This window comes from Pogona vitticeps, chromosome 2 (genome assembly GCF_051106095.1).
Source record: "Pogona vitticeps strain Pit_001003342236 chromosome 2, PviZW2.1, whole genome shotgun sequence".
Taxonomy (NCBI): Eukaryota; Metazoa; Chordata; class Lepidosauria; order Squamata; family Agamidae; genus Pogona; species Pogona vitticeps.
Window position 1 is genome coordinate 110,699,145 of NC_135784.1, and position 8,982 is coordinate 110,708,126.

Consider the following 8,982-nt stretch of genomic DNA (forward strand, 5'->3'; position numbering starts at 1 on the left):
GTGCGACTTAGACACGGAATAGTGTCTTTTACTATCTTGGAAATCAAAGAGAGCCCTGACACTTTGCTCTGTCTCTTTCATCTCTTTTGTCTGTTGGAAGCAGTGAATCTATTGAGGCCTGTTGTTGAAAGCAGTTATGTTTGTCAGTTTGCTGTTTGAACTGTTCAATTGTAAGTAATGAAACCTTTTATTTTTATCTCCTACTAATGTCTCAGTTAATGAGACTGTAAGTACCGGTTACTAAAAAAATGGGTGTGGACTAATCTGGGAATTTGAAGCTAATTCAGCTCTGAATCCCTGCACTTTTGCTGCATAGTTAAAAGAATTTAACCAAAAATTTAAAACTCTGGAACACTTAATGGGTTATACTGGCCCTGCAGGTGATCTACAAAGTGCATAAATCTTTGAGGGGTAGGGCTACATTACTACAAAACCAGTGGTATATGTATACAATTCATTTGTATAGCTTATGTTCAAACATGTTGGACAATGTATGAGCTGTGTTTGTGTCAGAAAAGGAACCAGAATAGATTAATAACAAATTGTTCATTCAGAAGCCTAATCAAATATCAATTCTTTTTCTCTATAATATGACAAAATACTAGCTCATCTAAGCCTTCTTTATACTTTTCTCCCCAAATCAGCCTCCATTTTACATACAATTTGGGCATATCTAGGTTTAAACAGGTCTGCCTCAGTCACATGTCATTTGAGTCACTGTGTCTCTGCTGTAATCAAAATTGCCAGGCTGTTTTCTGTTCTGCTCCCCCAGAGAATATGCAGCTGCACCATTTTTCTTCCTGATTTGCATCTCCAAACAGGACAAGAAGAGAGTGCAGAGAGAAGATGAGAGAGAGAAGGATGTTAACTCGAGTAAACTGGTAAGTGTTGCCCATGGGTAGGTATTCATTTCTATCATAGTCTTCACTCAGTTGTGAAGTCAGCAAGCTTCTTGACACTGCATCCATTTTGGGATTACAGGGCTGATGGGAAAAGCATAGTTAGAGCAGCCAGGACTCCTAGAGACAGTACGCTGTGGAATCATTGCATAGGGTCAGAACAGCAGGCCAGACCATGTCATGGAAAAGAAAGTAGAAACAGCAGATACTGTACTGTGTAAGGCCTTTTTTCATAGACAATAAAGTCCCAGTTCTCAGTGAAAGCCAACATGGCAGTTGCTACTCCTGATTTTAAAAAAGATGGAAGTATTTGTTTCCACAGACTGTGTATAAACAGGATCTTGGCAAACTGGGGAGACTTGCTTTCTTTTCTATAAGCAGCAGTGCCTATGAGTGGGTGGATGCATCCATACATGCATGCATGCATAGATGGATGAGCACACTGGCATGCACGGGGGGGGGGCTCCCACACATTCACAGCATTCATTCGTGGGAAACTTGGGCTAGCTGCCTGTTCCAGCTTTACCATCTCTCCATTGTTCTTCTGCTCCTGCCCTGAATGCACTTGATCACAAGACACCCATTTTTTTCCTGTGCTGTGCATTCAAATTGTGCCTTTTCCTGCTTGCTTCAGCAGTTTTGGGCAAAGTTCAACAGCTTTCTCTGGCTTTGAAACATAATTGCCTGACTGCTGCGATGACTCCCGCTTGTGGAAGCAGCAGGAAGAAAGATAACCAAGTGGGTGGAGAGGCAGCCTGGATGAATACGCGAAAAGCAATCTTTTTTTTTTCTTTTTGCAGAGATCGGGAGTATCTATTTTTAGCACCATGCAAGACCTAAAAGGAAAATTAGGAAATAAATAATATAAATTGATTAGCATTATAACACACACAGCCAGCTTCAGAGGATCATTTACTCTTTCTTGATTCTATAAATAATTGAGATTTATATTCCGGCAGCCAAAAATTTGCTACTGAGGCTCAAGTATGTCTGTGTGTGTGTGTTGCACGCACATACAACAATTTAATTTCCCATTGATCCCGTGCTTGGTATTCACCTTAGAGGCAAGTCTGTTACACTCAATGGAGACACAACAGAGCTCTGGGGAAACAGATTCTGTATGGAGGGCTTTTCCTCCCCAAAAACAAATGCATCATATGAAGCAAATAGATATCTAGCTATATGATTGGCCTGTCAGATGTGTCTGTTTGTCAGATTGCCTCTGTGCTCAAGTTTGCCAGCCATAATAACCCAATTTCCGAGAAAATCAAACTGTACGCCGCTTTCTGCTTTGTGTATATTACTGCTGTCAACAGCAGCTACTGTGGATCGAGAAGAAACAGCACTCCTAACTCCAGAGGGAATTACTGTCTGCAGTTTCAGGAGGCAGCAGGATGTCTGGGAGGAAAGACTGATTTAATATTCGGCTGAATTTTCACAAACTTGTTTAGCTATACTCTGCTGAGCAACCAGGACGTTAACTACTGGATTAATAAAGTCAGAACAGTATCACATGGATGATGTTTGCATGCAGGCCTTGAAAAACCTGGGCACAGTACAATGCCATATGTTCACATAGGTCTTAGGGGTCTTATATTAGTAAACAACTGCAATGAATATTCACCAAAGACAAATGTAAACTAAAGCACTGTAGAAAATAAATAAGATGGGGGGGGGAATCACTCTTTCTTCTCACTTCTGAATAACAACTGAAACTTGACAATGTAAGAAACTTGGAATGACAACTGCTTATTGTACCCATGTGACTTCTTTTCTTTCCGTTTGGTAATACAATGACTTCGGGGCATATTACACCATGCTTTCCCAACCCAGTTCCCCTCAGATGTTTTGGACTACAGCTCTACTCATTAGCTGGGTGTGATGGGAAAAATCTGGAGAAAATACATTGACGCATATCATAAAAGACCTGTCCACAAAGTTGGCAATGGAAACTCATCTTGGGGCTGTGGAAGGAGAATACCTCTGGTTTAGGGTATTTAGAAGAACTGATGTGTTTATGAGTTAGACGGTATCAGAGAAAGTGATAAAATATCATAGTTAGAAAGTGATGAAATATTATTCCTCTGCAGATGGCATGTTTTTAAATTGTTCTTGTCTGTGCAGTTGACTTGCAAATGGACCCACTGCTTATTTTCTGATTGATCACAAATGTGGTAGGAAAAGCAAAGCTCATTCAAATCTTAAGGGAGCTTCATCTCTCATTGTGATGCTGGTCTCTTACCTGTTTCTGCCCAGAGATTCACAATAATCTGGTAGTTTGCCATTTACTCATTGCGTCCATACCATAGGCCTGACTTATTGTCCTTCTGCTTATCCTGACCTTGATCCTGATTTAGTCCTTATACAAGTGCAATTCAATGGAACTCAAACAGACTCCGTACTTCACTACTAGCTCTTTTTAAAGGTGGTATTTCAGTCAGTCAGTTCAGAGACCCAGCTTGACTCTACCTGAGACACGTTTTAAGCTACAAAGGTCAGGAATTATGTGATTGCTTCCCTCTTATCCAAGGTTTATATCCACAGAAGATAATGGAAACTCAACAGAAGTGCTAGGTTGGCAAAGTACGATTAATCCTGGAAAACAACTGCTCCATTTCTGTAGCTCTTCTATGCAAATAATGACCTGGGTTTCAGGTGCATAACCTTGCCTAATTTTGAGTCACAGGTAGTTGACAAACAGCTGCATGCAATGGTCTATGCCAGGGACACAAAAGCTATGCTGGCAGGCCTTACAAAAGCAGGCGTTGGGGGCATGCACATGTTGTCTGTTCCATTATCTCTTAATGAAACAAAGATGCTATCCAGTAACATCCCATTTTAGAGCAATGAGATCAACTCTATTTAGATGAAATCTACATTGCCAATGCCAAGAGATAAGTCTGAAATGTTTTACAATGCCTCACAATGAAGAGGAAGTCCTCCACACAGACACAGACCTCAAGCAGACTGCATTGTGTGTACAGAGCACTGCTAAGAACACCTGAAGTTTTGCACATATGGCTACCCCGGTGGGAAAGCAGTGTCTGCTGCAGGCATGCAAATCAAAGCGCTTTCATCTCATTACCCGGGCTGGGCAGGCGTCAGTCCAAGCAAGAGTGAAATGGCTGAGCTTCCTGTGGCACTATAGCAGAGGGACAATTTGGCAGACCTGCCAGTGGCTATCCAAGTCCCCTTGGCTGACGTCTCTTGCAGCTGTCGCAGTGGTAAAAGATTGGACCTTTATTTTATATGGCCAGGGTAGCTGCAAGTGGCAGGGATTCAAATGCCCTCAAACGGCAAGGCTGCAGTATAACTCAAGGTCCCGCTCACTATACCGAGGAGAATTAATTGGATCAGAAAGGTCTATGACAACGCGGTTTGTTCAAAAACCTTCCACTGACGTAGGTCTCCTACCTTATATGCTAACTTGCTCTGTTGCCCAGCCAATCTCTAAATCAAGATGGATTTTGTAAATCAGATGTCTAGAGCTAGCCGCTTGTATAAAAGGGAATGTTGTGCATAGATTACAAAAATATTGGGCCAGATTTGTCTCTTACTCTATTTCTATTCCACCCATTTCCAGGGCTTGTGGTGAGTAAAAAGCTAGTTAATTGTAAAATACAGGAAATCAATACAAAATACCCAATACCCAATTAAACCTAAACTCTGCCCACTAAGCCTTGGCTGTTGAATGCCAACCGATAGAGGAAAGTTTTATGGCTCTCCTAAAAAGCATTCAGGCTCATTTGGAAGCACACAGAGTCAAATCACTTGGGAGCACACATAGTGTCAAACAACTCAAGTTTAAAATTCTTTCTCTCTACAACTGATCTTATTACTTTTCTTTTTCCTCTCCCCTCTACTTTAGTGATTATGGGGAAACATTGATTTTGGCCTCTTTTATTACGATATTTTATACATTTGGAATCTAATCTCATGTTCCCTAGGTCTTTTATTTTTAAGATTAAATGCTTATTCAATCTTTTGTCCTGGGTCGTCTTTATCATTTTTTCTTGTGTTCCTCTATATCTTTCCAGCATATTTTCCTCAAAAAAATATAAAGCACTCTCTACTAAGATTTAATCTGTTCTGAATAATGCATAGTAAAACACTGCATTAAGAGCTGTATGGTTAGCTTAGGAATTCTTCCGAACCATCAGAAGTAAGTCCCAATGAGTTCAATGATAGCTTCTTAATAAATTGGGCTGCTGAGAATTGCAGACCAATTTATCAGGAGCAGTTTACAGGACAATGCTGTACAAGTTGTTGACTTAGAAGTAAGCCTAATTGAATTGAGTGGGACTTACATGTGCAAGAGGTTGCAACTTTAGAGTCAAACTAGACAATACATTTAGCAAATGTTTAGGATGATGAAGATGTGGTGAAATGGGTTTGTGTGACAATTTACTGTTTTCTTCACCTATGTAGTATTTTGCATTAAATGTCCTTTGCGTGATAGTTAGTGACTGGGTGGCAAATATGCTCTCAGTTTGCAAATCTGCTGAACACATATTTATTTATTTATTTAAAATATTTTTATCCTGCCTTAAAAAGAACCCAAGGCGGCTCACATATCTCTGAGGAAATTCCATCAAGGGAAGAAAAATTGGTCGATCAAAGGAAATATGTTTAGTTTGACCCAGAGTTTAGAGGAACAGTGGCCAGAGGATCAAGAGATGTTCAATAGACTGGGACTGTGTGCCCCCTCACCTGAACATGTTCTATGCCTGGATTTTTGGAGCAAACATTCCTTCCTGGACACTTCAGAGTGATAAACCTTAAAAATTGTGCATGTATGTTGTTTTTCCTTCCCTCCCGATCCTTGCCTTCCTTGTCGCTGTGATATCGCAAGCACCCACCTGTCAATCTCAGATTTCAGCCCTGATCTCAGGGTAGAGGATGCTGCTGACCTGGCCGCCCCGTATGTTGCTTCCATAGAAGAAACCTACTGGACTCACAGTTGCACATCTCTGAATCTTCTTGATATTATTTGGTTGAGGATTTATACCAGTGTTCCAGGATATGCCCATTTCTTCTATAATGTTATTCCAAATAAACTGTACCCAAATTATATAGAATTAAGCTAACCATCTATTTGTATGCATTGTTCATATTTCAAAAACTGTCCATAATACAGCAGAAACTGTGTCATAGCTAGACTCTGTGCATCTTTTTGTGTGAAGACCGAATTGTTGTCTGAACAAACCAAAATTAGTGCTGCTTTCTTTTTCCAACATAGCACATTTGTGGAATAAAAATGGCTTCTGGTGACTGCAGTAAGGGAGGGGGAGAAGAGAAGGGTTACTTTTATTCATAATAAGTTGTTCTAAAAATGTAATGCACAATGTTGTTCTTTTGTTCTTCATAACCACTTTATAAGAAGCTGAAATTTCTGTGCAGGGTAATTTTCATCAACCAGTGTTACTAGATAGGTGCCATAATACCCTATTGGTGCCCTGTTTGGTTTATCCCAGTGATACAGTGAACAGCTTCATTCAGCCTGCAGGCAGCAGTTCTTGCTAGGGCTGCAAGCCTAGAGACCCTTTCCTGGAAGTAACGCAAACTGGACTCTGTGGGACTTCCTTCTGAGTGGACATGCATGAGACTCTGTTGTATAGGGAAAAGGGACACAAGGACAGTGTGTAATGCTGTGGTAAACAAGTGAAAGCTTCTCCGTTGTGCAAGAGGAGGCAGAGGGAGAAACAATGCGGCAGAGTAAAGGAGGGAGATGTATGCTTGAACAGATACAGAGAACTGATGAAGCACGGAGATAAAAGGCACAGAATGTTTCAGAAAATGGTTTAAGCTAGAAAAACGGAGAGCGTGAGAAAGAAGAGCTTGGGGTAGAAAGAGGGTGATCAAGGACACTGCAGCAGAACATGCAAAGGCTGGGTGCAGCTGCAGTGAACTTTACATTCCCGGCACCATTTGTTTGGTTTTCCTTGGAAAGAAAGGGGCACTGGCTAAGGTAAATTATGCCTCGTGACTCTGCAGTCTTTTTGTTGCCATGTGATGGTGTGGTGTCATGACCCAGGACGGTAACACTGCCCTTCTCTCTGCCATGCGAGATGGAGAAGGCTCATCAGAATGATAAGACACTGCAGTGGTCGGTGATTTTACCTTCTCAAGCCTTTGGGGTTTGTGTTGTCTTACCAAGTGGGTGACTATGGGGCCGGTCATGTTGAAAGAAATAAGACTGCTTCCTTCTCAGTTTCACCGTGGTCCCCCCTGACTGCGCCCCCCCCCATTCCCAGCCTCAGCATGTATGTGTCAAAATCCTTAATGGTCACTTGTTTATTAGGCTGAAGAGCACTGACACCTCTTTCTTTTTTAGCAATTAGCCACTGACAATCTCGATATTGTCTCTCTGAATGATGCTATCAGGGACTGTTTAATTAAGGAGCTATGTGACTCTGACAGATAATTAATCACACCTCCACCACCAGCTTTGAATAATGCCAGTACCATGACAGTGTGAAGTTCCAAAGGTCAGTGGGCAAAGACACAGTCCTTGTGAAGAGCAGCATCCTCTTCAGAGGGCTCTTAGCAGAGGAGTTGATCTGGCCACTGTGACACATGCCCTAATTACTTCCCAGCTGGATTACTGTAATATGCTGTATGTTGGGGCTGCTGATGGGTCCAAGCTATCTCAAAGACAGTACCCCCCCCCCAGTATGAGCCCTCTCAGGTGTTAAGATCACCAGGAGAGGCCTTTTTCTCGGTCCCGCCACACCTTCACAGGTACATCTGGTGGTGACACAGGAAAGAGCCTTCTCTATTGCTTCTCACAGAATTTGGAACTCCCTCCCACAAGAGGCCAACAGCCCCATCTTTGCTGTTCTTCTGCAAGCAGGCAGAGACCTTTCTCTTCAGATAAGCCTTCCCACAGTAACTAGCTACTTGTGTATGATTTTTAGATGGATTGTTATGCATTACTGCTTTGACTGGGTTATCAATACCACTTGTGTTTTCTATTTTTTCATTTTTCAGAAGAGCATTTTTGACACATGTGTATACTTATTGTTCTCAGCTTTAAATATTACCTTTTAATTATGTTAAATATTACTGTTTAACAATGTATACTCATTGTTTTCAACTTTAAATATTGTTTTTAATTGTTGTAAGCCACCTTGGGTCCCTTTCAAGGAGAAAGGTGGCATAAAATATTATAAACAAGCAAGCAAACAAACAAACAAATAAATACTGCTTGCAAGAAAACCACAGGCCATCTAGCTGAGACTACGGTTGCCACGTCTGCAACATACTATCTTTGAGATTTTGGGCCCAAACCCTAAAACTAGGTGGTGGGCCCAAATGAAGCAAAAAAGGGTTCCTAACTAGACTGGAATTGATTTTGGAAACAGGCAGGAGAATATCACTGGTAAAATAGTCCAGAATCTTGAGTAAAATGTAGCTAACCAGGTCACATGGCAACCCAGAGACAGGAAGGGAGGGGGGGAGGATTATAATTTGGTGGCAATCAGGCAGAAATGTGCCCAGCAGGTGCAGTGGCTGCAATATTCCCACTAGCACGTGCATCCCACAGTGCTCTGCTGCTGATGCTTGTGGAAAGCTCATTGTCGCTCTCAAGGACATAAGCTACTGCTAAGGTCTGTGCAATAGAAAGACTCTGGGTTGTGGTTTGTTCCCTGCTTTGCTGTAAATGGCATGTTTGTGCCCACCAGCTCTCCTCCAACCTCCCCCTTTACTCTTCATTTTTCTTCTGTGCCAATTTTGGATCAGCACAACACAAACAAAAGCACCTTTGTGCTGAAGCTATGCACTGTGGGCCAGCAAAGAATGAGTAGGGTTGGATGCACCCCCCACACTAATAAAACTTTCAGCTTTTCCAGAATTCCTTACCCTCAGATTTCTCTCCTTGCTGAAGGAGCCAAAGCATAGCCATTCCCTAAGATTCCAGCCGGTTCCCTGAGACCTGGCAGCCATTGTACAGAGAAAGCATCCTGAAAGCCATTATACAAACAGATGAAACTGGCATGCCTCATACTAAGTCAGACCATGTATCTATTTAGACCAGCATGATCAATTTCAGAATGCCCCAGGGTGTTCTCCCATATATTAC

General features: G+C 41.8%; 1 long non-coding RNA gene across 1 annotated transcript; it reads left to right on the forward strand.

Moving 5' to 3' along the window:
* Nucleotides 1-723: 723 nt before the first annotated feature.
* On the forward strand, nucleotides 724-6,052 carry LOC140704507 (uncharacterized). Its single transcript, XR_013541913.1, has 2 exons — nucleotides 724-881; nucleotides 5,454-6,052. It is a non-coding gene; the product is annotated as an uncharacterized LOC140704507 (long non-coding RNA).
* Nucleotides 6,053-8,982: the final 2,930 nt, after the last annotated feature.